The sequence below is a fragment of the Cibotium barometz genome, chromosome 14 (genome assembly GCF_041138505.1).
Source record: "Cibotium barometz isolate CiBa-2024 chromosome 14, ASM4113850v1, whole genome shotgun sequence".
In the NCBI taxonomy this organism is placed as follows: Eukaryota; Viridiplantae; Streptophyta; class Polypodiopsida; order Cyatheales; family Cibotiaceae; genus Cibotium; species Cibotium barometz.
In genome coordinates, this window is record NC_141059.1 from 24,552,061 (window position 1) to 24,570,134 (window position 18,074).

The following is an 18,074-nucleotide window of genomic DNA, read 5'->3' on the forward strand; positions in this document are numbered from 1 at the left end:
CCCTTGCTGAGTCCCTTGCCTCCAACTAATGGGACACTAAATTTAAAGATTGATAGGGTGATATACTCTTCAGATGTCTATCTATTAAGATGGATCAAGCTTCCTAATGACAATCAACTATCTAATTAGATTCTAACCCTAATCTAATTAACATGTGATTAGTACTAAGCTAAGCTAGGATGGGTGACACCTTCATAACAAACATAATGAAGAACTAAGCTAATTTAGCTTAAGACTCAAGCACAATTAGGCTACAAGATTGAGACCTATTCTCATAGAGAGACTTGAGAACGTACTACATTTTTCATTACTTGATATGGTCCTCTTTCATATGAGGAGAGTACAACAAGGCTATGATAGCTCATGTGGGATAACTTGGCTAGGTGACTTGGCACTCTAGCATCACTCATTTCAATACTCCCCCTTGATGCTAGATTGGATACAATTTTTAAGATTCACTCTTCCTGTCTCTCCTCTTGTGCTTAAACAATTACCGTAACATGAAAGTATTCACTGTATAGTAATTAATCCAAGAAAACTTTCCTATACAGTTATCTATATAGTAAAATATTGCTATATAGCAATCAATAACCAACAAATTACTATATAGTAAAATATTGCTATATAGCAAATCAATGTATAAAAAATCACTATACAATAATGATTCTAGAAAAATAATTTTATAAGAGAAAGATGAGATTTTATAAAGAGAAATACAATAAAAATCAAGTTTTTTATTTTACAGGGTGTTGTTATTTTAATTATTGTTTTTATATATACTAGATAATATTGTACTATTATGTAGATATCTGAGACACACAAGTCAACTTTGAGAAAGAGACTAGAGAGAGATTGAAAGTATTTTCTACTATATGTAGTAAAGAATATTGCACTTTTATGTGGACATCTAAAGACACGTACATGTCGCTTTTGTGCGTGTGTGTATGTGTGTGGTGTGTGTGTGTGTGTGTGAGAGAGAGAGAGAGAGAGAGAGAGAGAGATTTGGAGCATAAGTGAAACACACGAAAAATCCGTAAGGAACAAAGACAAACTTTCACGAGTACAAATTAAAAGAATGAGTGTAATAAAATAATTACCCAAACGAATAAGTATATAAAATTTATCTTAAGTGAAACACGAGAGAAATCCATAAGAAACAAAGGCATAAGTATATAAAATAATTACCCAAACGAATAAGTATATAAAATTTATCTTAAGTGAAACACGAGAGAAATCCATAAGAAACAAAGGCATACTTTCACGAGTGCAAACTAAAGAATAGAGTGTAGTTAAATAATTATCCCAAAAAAGTAACTAAATTATGACTTAAGTGAAATAGAAGAGAAATCCATAGGACACAAAGACTTACTTTCATGAGAGCAAATTAAAGGATGGAGTGTAGTATAATAATTATCTCAAAAAATAAGTATACAAAATTTTGCTTAATTGAAACGTGGGAGAAATCTATAAGGCACAAAGATATGATTTCATGAGTGCAAATTAAATAGTGGACTATAATATAGATATCTATCTCTATAAAAAAAACTATAGTTATATATTTATTTCTAAATAATAAGTATACAATTTTTTACTTAAGTGAAACAAGAGAAATTCATAAGACAAACATGAACTCTCACAAGAGTATGTATTTGTATACATACATACATACACACACACACACACACACATATGTATATATATATATATACACAAACACAAACACACATATGTATGTATGTATACACACACACACACACACACACACACACACATGTATATATATATATATATATATACACAAACACAAACACACATATGTATGTATACACACACACACACACACACACACATATGTATGTATACACACACACACACACACACACACATGTATATATATATATATATATATACACAAACACAAACACACATATGTATGTATACATACATACATATGTGTGTTTGTGTTTGTGTATATATATATATATATATATACATGTGTGTGTGTGTGTGTGTGTGTATAAATACACACACACACACATATATGAATATATATATATATATACATACATATATCTGTATATATATATATATATATATATATATACAGATATATGTATGTATATATATACAGATATATGTATGTATATATATACACAGTGAAATAAATGTGTATATATATATATATATATATATGTATGTATATATATATATACAGATATATGTATGTATATATATACACAATGGAAGATAACCACCAATGAGGAAGGAATCACCAAGAAAAAACACATTAACATTACCTACTTTGTACATAATAGCACAAAAAGCCATACATATCACTTAGTATGATCATTAGATTGAACATCATAGTAGTAGAGTTATTCGGCATATCCCTCTACCATTACTAGGCATAGTATGCTTAACTGTGCAATTGAGAATCGTTGCCACATAGTTACCAGAAGTTAATTTACACTGTAAACAAAACATTCAATACCTAGCACACTTTATAGTTTGATCAAAGAACTTATAGTTTGATCAAAGGGTTGATCTTGCCAATGGATAGAACATCACAACAAGATGCTAAAACCACCCTAATTGAGCCTCTGCTTCTAGATCTTTATGCACACCCGATTTCCTTCTTTGTAAGTGCTCTCTAACGATGTTGGTCATCCTCGCCAGCATGTTTCATGTATCTCATCTCAGACCTGACGCAACATTCGGTCCAAGCCTTGAATCTGCACCATAGTGTCATGTGGAAGTCTCAAGATCTAGGATCATCGGGTTGACCACTGGATGACCAGATAAAACCTCAAAGGCATGATATTTTGCATTCAAGGCTTTGCTAAAAGAAGCATTGCCATGATGAAATGAATTGTACACTAAGGCCATGCTAGGCCTTAACACTGTAGAAGGACGAGCTGCAGACCTACAGCTTGGCAGTGTGGATGGGCACACAATAGGGGAGGAATGAGAAGACCATTGAGACAAACTAAAGCCCTACCAAAAAATTCCATCTTAATAGTCAATCTGGTGTTCACACTTACTTTCCCTCTATAGTCAATCTGGTGTTCACACTTACTTTCCCTTAATGGTAAAGACCATTCACTTACGTGCATGAAATAAGCTATAATATTGGCAATCTGGTGTTCACACTTACTTTCCCTTAATAGTCAATCTGGTGTTCACACTTACTTTCCCTTAATGGTAAAGACCATTCACTTACGTGCATGAAATAAGCTATAATATTGGCAATTTCTCTTCATGCATTGCATGACCGAGCTTTAGAGTAGATTTATCATTCACACGCTGTACAATTTTCCCCTAGTAGCGTGTGCATCCTACATGCTCAAAAACAACTAATTTGTAGCTTGTTGGATAGCGAATGGCTGTGTATCTAGCATGTAGAAAACAATATGGGTAGGAGTGAAGATTTAGTATACTTACATAGCCATCTGACCATGTAGAAAACAAACATAAGCAAAGTTCAAAATATGAGTGAAACATATCAGGTAGAAAACAACATGGATAGAAGTAAAGATTTATTATACTTACATACTCAAGTGACATACTCTTGCAGCATCTCATGGATATGCCTATGCCACCATCCCTCAATCAACAGGCATCATCACTCATCATCATATAGATTGAGATGGTATAAGGGTGATTTGGACCTCTTTTTCTTGAGAGTGCAGTGTCCGCATTGTCAATGGACTTGAGGAATTACCACAACAAGATGTCACATTGTCTCTTGTGAAGGCCTTATTGAGCTTTAGTACCTCAGAGCTGCCCAATGTATAACACTAGCCAGCATACTTTACATGCTTGTACTCATAGAAAACCATAGGCACATGCAGATACACAAGGGTGCTGCTGTACTCATAGAAAATCATAGTACCTCTGATGACAAGGGTGCTGCTGTACCTGAGGTGGTTGATGAACAGTGCAGAAGTAAGCCTGATGCAAGTGCCGATATAAGCTTGATGTAAGGCTGATGTAAGCCTGATGTGAGGCTGTTGTAAAATGTTGATGGCAGCCTCCTGAGGTAAACGCTAAAGATAGTAGAAGAAAAACGCTGATGAAAAGGATGTAAAGCTCAGATGATAAACGCTGAGGTAAGCCTGATGATGAAACGTTGAGGTCAGCCCTGAAGCAGCCCTGAAGTAGGCGCCCAGCACATGATAGCAGAAAGGGATGCTGTCCCACAGTGGCCTGTAGCAGAGGGTGGACTGCTGTCCCAAGTAGTGGCCAGATGGTACCAGATATAACAATGAAGTGTACACCTATGATAAAAGATAGGTAAGGCTATATATACTGAGGGAGGGGGGGGGGGGGGGGGTGCTAGTCGGTCACCCTAAAAGGTGTAGGCCAGCAGCCAAGACAAAAAACCCCCAAATAAAATATGAAATACCCAAAAAAATCGCTTTTTAGGGCTGGGAAAATATTGTTTTCTTCACAACCCATACTCTATATCCTTCATGCATAGACCCAACATTGTGTTCAGCCAGACACATATACTCAAAACTACACTCCATCACGATGCATGCATACATCCACCACTATACTCGATCAAGTAATGCATATGCCATACTTAATTAAAAACCATAACTGAACACATATGCCTAAGAGCAAGATACACTCACATCTCAGATAAAGGGCCAGAAACGGGGTCTGAACTGAGGGACTAGAGGGACCTCGATTGACTGGATGCTGGATGGTTCGCAGGTGAAAGCAGAGCACATGAGGGCGAGGCATGAGACAGTAGTGTTGATGACGATGAGGATGTAGAAGATGCATACAGTGTTCTGGGATGCAAGGGATGAGGAAGGAAAACTTGCAGTGGCATGCACGATGAGGGTGGATCTCGTGATGATGATGGATCCTACACAGGGTATAAACTCAGAAGGCAATCTTATTCACCTCCTTGCATGGTCTAAAAACAAAAGTACATACTTGTAAGCTGAAAACATAGTGGAGAAAAAGCCATTGACCCATGTGAAAAAAGTTCTCTGCTAAGATAGCAATGCAAAACATTGTTAGCCCTCGATAACCAGAACTTTTTCAGTTATAAATGGATTCAAGCCATTCAAATGTTCTTAAGTCTTACCCAAATGATTAAGAGAAACTCAAGTATTCAAGTGCTCTTAAGTCTTAACCGAATGCTCAAGAGCAACTCAAGCATCACAAACGATGTTTTCCTAATCTAGCACATTTTCTCATAAATTCTATCCCACCATAGCACATCATACTGGGTCCTCTCCTGATGGCAAACTCAACTTTTCTGGATTTGTGATTTTCATACTCATAAATGGATCCCCACTACATATCCACTTAGCAGTGAGGCTACTTCCTTCTTTTTGAATGTCTCAGGTTTGAAGTCCTGGTAATTTCGAAGGGTGGCATGACATCCAAAGACCTTCATGTTGGAGGGATGATACGCTGGAATCCTGTAGAGACATTTGCAGGGTATTGGAATGTTGGGATCACGAGGAGCAGGATTATGGAGGAGGAAGAGGTACAAGGGGACTTTGAACCCTGTGCATGATAGCAACCTTTGTATCATTAGCAACCCCTTGCCTCTCAGAGTAGCACAAGATTGCCTTCCGGGTTTGTACCCTCTGTAGGATCCATCATCATCACGACAGCCACCCTCATCATTAGCCGAGGAGTGCATGTTTTCCTTCCTCATCAGAAATCAGGGCATTACAATAATCTATTGCATGATGCTGGGGAGACCTTTGATCAGCTTGTCAATGCCCACCGAGAAGCATTAACAACTGTCGGCTTTGGAGAAACTATTCACACAGATGATGATGGCGGACCAAAGCACATATATGCTGACACATGTTGAAATGCCGTGATTTCCTGTAAGTTGGTTTAGCTTCGCTAAAAACGATTTTTTAAAACTCCTGACTTAAACCTGGTGAAACAGAGGCGGATGGACTATTTGAGGCATGTAATTCATTCCTATATTGAACATGAGATGTCGATGCCGGATGCGGCTGATTATGCTCACCTCTGCAAAGAATTCCTTATCCCCTTGCGCAAACTTCTGAGCGATGCACTTGACTGCAACCTCGCTTCCATCCTCCGACAAAAGCCCTTTGTACACAGGGCCAAATCCGCCTCGGCCTAGCAGCTGGGCTTGGCTAAAATGCCTAGTGGCGAAGCTAAGCTCCCTGTATGTGAACTTGCGAGGCCCATATAAAGCAGGAGAAGGGGAAGGCAACCCGCTCAGATCCAATCCGGATGGGATGTCAGATCTGCGCTGATGAATTCTCCTCCTCTTTCGTCTTGCTATACGTAGACCAAGCAACGCCAGAAGTACCAAAACGATCGAAAGCCCAGCACCCAATCTGGCAAACAATCCGGTTCTAGAGCCCTTGTTTGCCTGGGTGGGTCCACCAATAGTTGTACTTTAGAAGCTCCATGAAAGCACAGAATGGTATGCAGAATCCATCCCAGTGGCAGCCGAGAACCCAACGAACACATGCTGGGGCAAATAGTGAGTCAAGTTGATGCTGTAAGAGAGTAGAGGAGGGGAGCTTGGCTTTGATCTGGAGAGGTTGGTGGCATACACTTCCAGCAAGCTTTCTGAGCTAGAGTAGTCTACCCAGGCGTAGACAGAGGCTGAATTTGCAAGGGTAAAATTGAGATCGGCCTGCCACGTCCTTGAGATGATGTTATTGACATCAATGCCGATGTGGTTGACATTGGGATCGAGAAAGTTAGTGTTATGGTAGGTGTCGAACTCGATGATGACGATCTGGTTAGATCTACTGCCGTTGTTGGAAGAGTTGAACAAGCCGAGCCAGGAGCCCTTGGCGTTCCCGGGGAGATCGGAAGAGTCCGGGCTGAGCATGAGGAACGTTAGGCCAGCGGCTGGGACAAGGCTATAAGCCATGTTCGTTTGGATGCGGAATTCAAAGGAGCAGTTGAAAGAGGCCGCCTCACCGGTGGCCTCGTCCCAAAGGAAAAGCTTATAAACGGCCTGCGCTCAGCTGCGGGTCGTTGTTGCTCCAGGTCAGCTCCACAAAGCTGGGCTGAATGGAGACGTTGCCTTCAGTGGTAAGGGATTGCATATGAGGCGTTCCTAACGGACTGTAATCGAAGCTAAGCGACAGGCTGGGCACACATAATACTGATAAAAATAACGAGCAGAAACAGCAGGAGAAGACGACACGTATACCTCATCTCCTTGAGAGCGTGAGCACTTGCAGGGTTTTTAACCCGTAAGCGATGGCCATGATCCAATTGCCCCCATAGACACGATACCCACCTCACCATTTTGTACATGAAATCAAAAACCCTATTAATGTCAAATCTCTGATGCAACCAAAAACCCTAATTTCATTTGAGCATCTAGATTTACACAAAAACTGAAAATAGTGCCTGATGTTAGATCCTAAAATGCAAACACAATACATACCTCCTCTAAGAGCAGAAAGACGGGACCTCGATATACTCTGTGCACAATTTCTTTGTTGACGTATTCTCTTCTAATGATAATATTTCAAATAATAATATTCCCTTCCCTCCTCTTTATTCTCTTCCCTCCTCTTTTTTCAAGTTCAAATGAAAATAGTTCGAATTATAATAGTTCCCTCTTTTTTTCATGCATTAACTAATTTTTTCTTTCTTATAGCAAACAAGGTTTTTTTTAATGAGGTTATGCTATATGTATATTATGCATATATGTGAAATTAAATGTATGTATCATAGTAATTAATAATTTAATTATTAATATTTTATTTTAAATATATACGTTTATATATTTATTTTATTTATACATACAAGCTCATATGAGGGAATCTATGAGAATAGAAGTATTTGAGAGATTATATGAGTCTATAAAAGCTCAATATAGAATTCAATGTACCTTCTGTGAAATCATGAGTACCCATTCGAATTGTTAAGAGCTCTTACATGAGATCATGAGAGCTTTAAGTGGTCTAGCTACAATAAGCCCTTAAGATTAACCCTAGGCCCTAAAACTTCTATTAGTCTAATAGAGCTCCAAAATATATGAATTGAATGCATGAAATGTACTCTTCCATGCCTTTTCTCACACTACCCTTTTTATCCTATAAACTCTCAACAAACTTTATAGATGCCTCAAACTCCTTGGGTGTGTATGACTACACATCCCCCCAAGAGTTATCGTGGTTTTATGATCTTCTTATCTATAAAAATATATAATTATATATGCCTCAAACTCCTTGGGTGTATATGGTTGCACATCCCCATCATGGTTTTAGGACATTCTTATCTAAAAAAATATTTCCTTATATCCTTCTATTTCAATTATTGTTACAATTAATTAATTATTTGATATATGACAGTAGTATGTTGTTTTTTACTAAATGATTGAGAGAGAGAGAGAGAGAGAGAGAGAGAGAGATCCACACACACACACACACATGTTTACCATCTTTGCTACAAGCTTGTAAAGCTCATAAAAGTTTCTATGTGCTGTTATGAATCCAAATCTAAAAATCATTTGTAAGCTCCTATGTGCTGCTACTATAAAGTGTAAGAGTATGACACCTAGGTTACCACCGTAAAAGTAGTAAATGGATTCAAAAGTAAATAGATTAGATTCATGGAAGCTGAAGACATTGGTTAGTATGCATGTCTCAATCATTGCATGACCATATGTACAAACCATTGACCCTAATGCCCAATGTGTGTGTGTGTGTGTGTGTGTGTGTGTGTGTGTGTGAGAGAGAGAGAGAGAGAGAGATACACAGAGCGAGAGAGAGTATATAAATGCATGTGTGTGTATTTGTGTGTGACTGAGACAAACAAATTAAGGGAGTAAGCTAATAAAAGTGAATGTGTGTGTGTGTGTGTGTGATTTCTCTCGTTCCCTCCTGGACAGACTGACAGGGCAGCTTCGCATGCGATTCCCAGGGGCTCAATTTGGGAAGACATTTTGGCTTTTCCTTCGTATTCCGCAATGATATACCACCTTCTGGGTATTCTTCACGTGGACTGCTTTCTGGGCACTATGGACAATATGGCAAAATAGAAATCAGATGCATTATGGACACATTCCTCTTGATTAATACGCCTACTTCCGACACTTAGTGAGATAATCCCTACATGACTGTCGAAACTTGCAACAAACAGACGACTAGCAATACATGGTCTTCTTTGACTGCTTCTAGCCAATCACATCCCTAGCTCCTACAAAGAGGCCTCAGTTGTATCATGATGTTTTGTTTGTGGGTTTTGACCTCACAATGAGATTATCCACTGGTAATATAATAATTATTAAAAAAAACTAATTTGAACATACACAAAAATTAAATGCATATACATGTAGAAAGTTTGGCATTTTAAAAATGCTTTGTTAGATCACCTTGCTTACATGTTACGGCCAAATGAGCTTCTTTCTACCTATACACTGTCCACCATAGGTTCACCAATTTCGTTAATTTGAAGAGATATCATACATTCATGCCCACACATTATTATCTCGAAAAATAACTATTTACTTATGTAACTTCTAGAACATGTCATTAGCCTCAATGGTAAATGACTTGTTGTTAATTGGCATTCTTACTATCATACCTTCTTTAAGATGAGGATTTCTAGTAATCCTCATCTTCAAATTCTTTGAGATGGCTTAATGTCTTTGAGATCTCTCTCTCTCTCTCAGCCCCTCATTCTCAAATTCTTTGAGATGGCTTAATGTCTTTGAGATCTCTCTCTCTCTCTCTCTCTCAGCCCCTCAGTCTTTCCCTTCCTCATTCCCACACATGCTCTCTCTATGTATACTTCCATATCTCCTTTTCTCCCCTTCTATCTCACAATCTCTCTCTTTCTATGTTCTCACACACACCCCTTCTCTACTTTTTATTACTACTCTAGAGAGAGAGATGCACAAACCCTCTCATTATCTCTCTACCTGGCATTACCCCTCACTCACTCTCTCTCTCTCTCTCTCTCTCTCTCTCTCTCTCTCTCTCTCTCTCTCTCTCTCTCATAGACACACACTAACCCTCTCTTCCTCTCACTATCTCTCTACCCTCTTGTTCGTCCTCCCTCATTATCACTCCCTCTTCTCTCTTCCTCTTCTCTCTCATGTATAAACACACTCGCTTACTTCTCTCTCTCTCTCTCTCTCTCTCTCTCTCTCATTTATAAACACATTCGTTACTTCTCTCTCTGTCTCTGTCTTTGCCTCTCTCTCTCTCTCTCTCTCTCTCTCTCTCTCTCTCTCTCTCTCTCTCTCTCTCTCTCTCTCTACCTAGTCCTCTCTCTCAACATACACACTCTCTCTATCCCCCTCTCTCTACCTAGTCCTCTCTCTCAACATACACACTCTCTCTATCCCCCCTCTCTCTACTCCTATGTCTCTTTTCCTCCTCATTCACTCTCAGTCTCTCTCTTGATCTCTCTTTCTTTTTCTCACACTCTCTCTAATGGACACACACATACACACCCTCTCTTCATATCATTATTTGTCTACCCTTTCACTCTCTTTGCTCTTTGTCACGCACTATCTCTCTCCAATATATGTATATATATATATATATATATATATATATATATATATGATTTTATCTTAATGAGAGAGAGAGAGACAGAGAGAGATAGAGAGAGAACATAGTAAAATGAAGAAAGGACATGTAAGAAAATTACTTAAGTTGAGGATGGGTGTGCCCAAACTTGTAAATTATAGTAGCATAAGTAAATTTTTATATGTATACATTTTTTGGCCAGAAAAATATGATAAGTAGTATTTGGTACTAAAGATTTTCTAATATTAATATCCTTATTTTTAGTGAGAGAAAATAATTGATCTTTGTGGATGTATATGGATTATATGAAGTCAAGTATCCTTCCTTGTATTTGGATACATATACAAGTTTTTTACATCTATCTTGTTAATTATAAATTTAATACCTTTTTTAAAAATATAATGAATACTTGATTTATGTATATTGATTGCTTTCTTAATACTAATATACTTGTTCCTTTATAAAGATTAAAATCTTTAGTTAAAGACCACATAATTATATACACCGTGAGTTCTCAGCTATACAGATGTTACAATTTTTACTATGTAGAGATCACTAGTTTACTAGATGAAAATTAAATTTCCTATATAGTTATTCTAATTTGCTATATAGACTTTATTTCTTTGCTAGTTGTGAGGTGGGTTTTCTATATGGTTATTATCATTTACTATATAGAATTACTATATTAGAAATGTTCTTTGTTATATAGGAAAAACTTATTTGATTAATTTTCTATATAGATATTCACATTTCCTACATAGAAATCACTTCTTTACTAGATGTAAAGTTGGTTTTCTATATAGATATTAACATTTTTCATATAGGAACCACTTATTTGCTCGATAAATCAGTGTAATTTGCTAGATCAATATATAGGAAATCATGAACTTACTAGATTGAATAAGAAAAAAGTGTGTTGAGATCTAGCAAATTTGTCCAAATTTACTAGATAGACTCAACTTTACTATATAGGAATGTATTTAAAGTCCCTTGTGGAATTTTTATTGTAACAGTGCACAAGGAAGCGATGATTGTAAAGGAAGCCCTTGCAACTGTTCACTTGATAGAAAAAAATAAGCTTCATCGATTTCCTTCTTACAATCTGTGCAGAACAAGGATTGCCTTGGTGCAACCACGCACCTACTAGCTTAAATAGTTACCGTAACCTTCTATAAGCTTGGCAAAAAAATCCTCTCCTTCTATCTCACTAAGTGTGATGGACATAACTATTTTGGCCGGAATCTCTTAAGTGTATATATCCGTTGCTTCTCCTCACGGTGTTTGTCATAGTTCCAAAATGATAATCTCGATGCCATATATCTTATAAAGCATGCACCGGACATTCGCCCAACATCGAACTCTAACGGCGAGTATCTTCGAGGATGGAGCAAGCACTGGGATCCTTCCCCGCTCTGATACCAATGTTACAAACTTCAAACTTGTGAGAAAGCCTGATTGGATCAATGCAGAGGGAGGCACAAGATCAGAGACTTGGTTAAGAGGTGTGTCTCCTGTGGAAGATCTCTGAAAGGTTTCTTTGTTTTGCTTCTTCTTTCTTGGAGCCCCAATGGCTAATGATGTGCTAATGCATGACACACCTTACAAGGCAACACTACGTGTAAACAAGATGCGCGGTCAATATAGATCACCACAAGGCAACACTACGTGTAAATAAGATGTGCGGTCAATATAGATCACCACAAGCATGCCTCTAGGCATGAACTACCCCTAATGTAAATGGGTTGTTGCTAAAAAGCAAAAAAGGAACGTATTACTTCCCTTTTTTTCCATTCTCACATTGGTAGCTAGGAATGGAATCAATGGAGTCTCTCTCCTTTGCACACATTGGCAGGCCAAAAACGCTGAAGCTCAAGGATGATGTGTGAATTATTGGCTAAGTGGCACTATTTTTTGTTTAAAAATATGTATTGTGCATGTGCAACAACATTGTTTTTTGTTGTTCTTAAAAAAAACTATGTGCTACTGCTAGAGCTTTGATAGCTCCAAAAACTCTCATTCTCTACTAATCTTGCTGTGCTGACCTACACGACGTTAGCTCCAGCACTGCTACCCTTGTTGCTATCTAAAAGTTGATTTAAGAGAAAAATATGGTGTTTGTTGATCTACGTTGTGTAGGAGGTTGGCTCCATCACTACTGCTCTATGCAATGTTTGCTATGTCGGTTGGCTCCAACGCTACTGCTCTACAAAGTTTACTAATCTCTGTTGTGTAGGTTGGCTCCAGTGTTGTTGCTCTATGGCATCTGTTGATATGTGTTGTGTAGGTTTGCTCCCCCATTTTCTTCGTAGATGAGCCCATTGATATGCTTCACACCCCCTCTACGAGCAAGCTTGCGAATGGTGGCCCCCTAGTTTCTTTGAAGATGAGCCCACTAATATGCTTTACACTTTCTCCGTGATGAGCAAGCCTATGAATGGGGGACTTGGTGACACCTTGAATGTTGTCGCATCACTGATACGCTCCTCTATGAGCAAGCCTGCGCGAATGGCGGGCTTGGTGATGTCTCTTGGCTCCCCCCTTGCTGAGTCACTTGCCTCTAACTAATGGGACACCAAATTTAAAGATTGATAGGGTGATGTACTCTTCAGATGTCTATCTGTTAAGATTCATGGATCAAGCTTCCTAATGACAATCAACTATCTAATTAGATTCTAATCCTAATCTAATTAACATGTGATTAGCTAAGCTAGGATGGATGACACCTAATAACAAACATTATGAAGAACTAAGCGAATTTAGCTTAAGACAAGCATAATTAGGTTACAATATTGAGACGTGTACTCATAGAGAGGCTTGAGAGCGTGCTACATTTTTCATTACTTGAAATGGTCCTCTTTTGTATGAGGAGAGTACAACAAGGGTATGATAGCTCATGTAGGATAACTTGGCTACGTGACTTGGCACTCTAGCATCACTCATTTTAACACTCCCCCTTGATGCTAGATTGGGTACAATTTTTAGGATTCACTCTTCCTCTCTTTCCCCTTGTGCTAGGCTACTTTGGCCTTATAGCTACTTTGGCTAATGAATGATAAAGGTAGGAAGACTTTCCATCTAAGTCTCATTGGTTAATCATAACAATGTCATAGGAGAGATGTTGCGCGAACCCATATATATACGAACGGTTTTCAGCTTGCATGCATCATATGGCCTCAGAGGCTGATTACATCACACTTTTTGTAGAGACAAGAGGGGTGTAAAGTATAATGGTTCCTTCTCTTGAAGAGCGCATCTTCAACTGAGACATTTTTGGCGTCGATGTAGTTTGCCTACTTCTTTTTGTGATAACAATCTTCTTCTAGGTGGCCAATTTTACCACAATAGTCATGAACAAGCTTTGGTTTATCTTTATTGTGACATTCATTCTTGGTATGACCAAGTTTTTCGCAGTGATAACATCTTGGAAGTTGAGATGTTGATTGATTTGTCTTTTGGAACCTCCCACCCTTTGTATACAATGCTTGCTCACTTGAATATGATTTGAATGATTCATTATCCTTGAATTTTTATTCTTATTCAAGTATAGATGATTCTACATCTTGAAGTTTAGTGTTGGGCACACTTTTAAGTGTAGCAACAAGTGATTCATAAGGTTCTTTGTCAACACTTTTTAACAATATGGCAAATAGATTCATCTTCCTCAATGACTTTCTTTAATGCACTAAGTTGCTGCTTTGATACCTTTGAATTTACTGATGTGTTGTGTCATGGTCTCGGTCTCCTTCTTGTCGAGCTTGTAAAACTGCATGAGAAGGTTGATCTTTGAGCTCTTTGAGTCGGTGCTGAAGATCTTGTTAACTTCCTACCATGCCAACTTGGCATCCTTGATGCCAGCAATGTGACTAATCACATTGTCATCAAGATTTTGAGCAATAAGGCCCAATGCTTTGTTGTTTTGAGGTGGCTCAACCTCCACTTGTTCATCTTCAATATGGTGCCAGAGCCCCTTATGCATAAGCAAGTACATGGTCTTGCTTTGCCATGTAAAAAAACCATCACTATCAAATCTTGAGATGACTTCTACATGGTCTTGCTTTGCCATGTAAAAAAACCATCACTATTAAATCTTGAGATGACTTCTACATGCTCCATGAGAAGGGGCTTGATTTTAGTGCTCAAGCAGTGCTGCCTAACCCTTTTACAAGTGATTTTTTTGCAAACTATATGCTAGAGATAAACTCAATGCGGTGAAAGAATCACTTAAGTTTGAGGAATGCAAGTGGTTGAGATGAATTGGAATTCAAGACATCTATTCAAACTCAGGAAAACATTCCCAATTTCACAGATTTGGTGTCTATGTTGATTATAGAAGAGAAGGGCTTGGGTGAAGACCAGCAGTCTTCATAAAACAAAAACAGTTCAGAGCAATAGGCCTTCTACACAAGTTCAGGAAGAGGACGAGGTAGAGGAGGCCGTGGACGCGGCCAAGGAGGTGGCCGAACAGGTAATCAGAATTATGGCCAGCAGAGCAGCAACAACAACAGTCCCAGAATTCATAACAACAACAACACGTAGGAGGCCAATTCAGAGGCAGGGGGAGTCAAAGAGGTCGTAGAAATTGGCAAAGGTAGTATAATGATACATGTGGATGCTTTTATTGTGGTAAGCTTGGACATGTGCAGGCAGATTGTTATATAAGAAGCAGGCTGACATGTAAAATGGGGGCAGCAAAACAACTATGCATCCTCGAGCAAAAACAATGAGGATAATGAAAGGTTGTTTGTTATGCAGCATGTCGTTATGAAAGGTTGTTTGTTATGCAGCATGTCGTTATGAAAGGTTGTTTGTTATGTAGCATGTCGTTAATGCCATGTCTGAAAATGTTGAAGCAGCACAGAAAGATGATGTATGGTACGTTGATTCAGGTGCTTCAAACCACATGACAAGTCATGGGGAGTGGTTCAAGGAGATGAAAAACCTTGAAAGACCATGTTTTGTGGAAACAGGGGATGACACTGCTCATCCAATTGCCCATGTTGGAGATGTGCCATTGTCTATGCAGGATGGCAAAGTGAAGTATCTTGCAGATTTTCTTCATGCTTCGAACATAACAAAGAATCTGGTTTCAGTTGGCCAGATGATTGAGTAGGGTTTGCAGGTTCGGTTTAACCCTGATGGTTGTTATGTTGAAGACTTTAAAGACAAGCGCAGGTTGGTTGCAAAAGGCAACAGAGTGGGCAGAATGTTTACATTGAACGTAAACATGCATGAAGTGAGTGCTACGATGTTTGCAAATGGTTCAGGAATTGTTGCACACAAACATTTGGCATAAAAGAATTGGACATGTGAATGTGCAGAGAATGAAGTGTATGCAGACTAAAGGAATTGTGACAGGGCTGCCAAAGTTTAAAGTTGAAGGTATGCAGAAAATATGTGAAGCATGCCAATTTGGAAAGCAAACAAAGCATGTATTTCCACGTGACAGAAATGTGGGCAGAAATGCACTAGATGTTGTGCATTCCGATGTATGGGGTCCTAGGAAGACCATGTCTATGGGAGGCTGCTGTGCAGGTATTATGTGACATTTATTAATGACCACACAAGGAAAGTGTGGGTATACGTCATGAAGAGAAGGGTGAGGTGTTCACTCATTTTCAGAATTTCAAAGTTATGGTTGAAAAGCAAACAGGGAAATATGTAAAGTGCCTACGGTCAGATGGAGGGGGAGAGTACTTCTCCAATGAGTCAGATGGAGGGGGAGAGTACTTCTCCAATGAGTCAGATGGAGGGGGAGAGTACTTCTCCAATGAGTTCTCTGAATTTTTGAAGAATAATGGTATTCGGAGACACTTTACATGCATATACACTCCGCAGCAAAATGGAGTTGTTGAGCGGAAAAACAGGCACATTGCTGAGATTGCGCGAGCATTGATGGGAGAGAAGAATATGCCGCATAGCTATTGGGATGAGGCTGTTTACAGCAGTTTACATCATGAACAGGACTCCAATTACATCATGAACATGACTCCAATTGCAGCCATACATGATGTAACTCCAGAGGAGAGGTTTACTGGTAGAAAACCTGATTTGTCTCATTTGAAAGTCTTTGGATGCATTGCATATGTGCATGTGCAAGATGAGCTGAGAACTAAGCTGGATCCAAAAGCTAAAAAATGTGTGTTTATTGGGTATTCCCTTGAGCAAAAGGGAAACACGTGTTATAACTGTGTGACACGTGAGTTGAGGGTAAGCAGGGATGTTGTTTTTGATGAGATGAGAAGCTGGTATGCTGCTTAAAAAGAAGCTGTTGGGGCTGATGTGAGTGGAAATGTGGTTGCACAGAATGCAAGTCAGCAATCACAGTCTTTGAGTGGACCAGGAGAGTCCTCATCTAGTGGTTCAGTTTTGATAGACCATGGAGTGGCAGGCTGCATCATAATACCAGTCCTGCAAATGTGATTAGTACATCACATAAAGGCAAAAAGAGAAAGTGATTGGGCCCCTTAGTATGCCTGACATTTCTGCAGGGCATTCTCATGTTAGTGGCTCAGAGATGAGCCTTGATGAGGATCTTGAGATACCAGCTATGAGAACACATGGTGTAAAGAAGGCTATGGAAGCCATGAATGTAAAGCTACAAAGATCTGGGAGAGTGAAGAATCCTGTGCAAAGGTTTACCTATGATGGTTATGTGGCACATCACTATGAGAGTTGTGATAGTAGTGGCTGCATCAAAGCAATGGTCTTTACATTAGATGGAAAGAATGCATTCTTGCATGGGGATTTGCAAGAAGAGGTGTATATGTTGTAGCCACCTGGTTATGAGGATGTGAGTCACCCCGAGCATGTTTGCAAGTTGAAGAAAGCCTTGTATGGCTTAAAACAAGCACCAAGAGCATGGTCTGACAAGATTTCTGAATATCTTGTCGCTATTGGCTTTCATGTAGCCATGCAGAGATGACCTGATCACATTACAGGGGTTGTGCTTGTTGTCATTTATGTAGATGACCTGATCACATTACGGGTATTAAGAGACTAAGGTTGAGTAGAAGGGTGAGAGAAGGGTGTGAGTGTGAATGGACGTAAGGTCCACTTGGTCACCTATTTAAAGGTGAGGCCATGAGGCATTTTGTATGAGAGCAAGGCCTAGTTGTATGTATAAGCAACTTAATAAGCAAGATATTATTCTTGTATTTTGTGAGTCCCTCTCCTCCACACACTTGATCTATCATGAGCACCACGTTTTCTTATCATGGTATCTAGAGCCTAAGTGATTTGAACCATTTGTGGTGTAGATTAGGTCAAAAATATCCATTTTTTCCTCATCTTCTTTGTGTGGAGCTCAACCTACAGCCATTGGAGGCCTTCCACAAGCTTGTAGAGGGCACATCTCTTCCCGATTTCTTTATGAAAGATGCAGAGGAGCTGCCGGCGAACTGAAACGTACACTCAATGAGTCGATTTCTCCTCGCGCTGGCGCGGCATTGTCTGTAGAAGGAGCCGGCGCCGTTTTCTGCCTGCTACGCTTGTCGTACAGCCATTGCTTGGCTGTAGACCACAATAAGGCAAGCCTCCTTAGGGCTTTGATAG

The 18,074-nt window shown here is 39.0% G+C and overlaps 1 pseudogene across 1 annotated transcript; it reads right to left on the reverse strand.

The window, feature by feature from the left end:
• Positions 1-2,739: 2,739 nt before the first annotated feature.
• LOC147631834 (L-type lectin-domain containing receptor kinase V.9-like) lies at positions 2,740-7,184 on the reverse strand (annotated as a pseudogene). Its single transcript, XR_015267357.1, has 2 exons — positions 4,638-7,184; positions 2,740-4,277 (listed from the first exon to the last, which is right to left on the reverse strand). The product of XR_015267357.1 is annotated as an L-type lectin-domain containing receptor kinase V.9-like (transcript).
• Between the last annotated feature and the right edge of the window lie 10,890 nt (positions 7,185-18,074).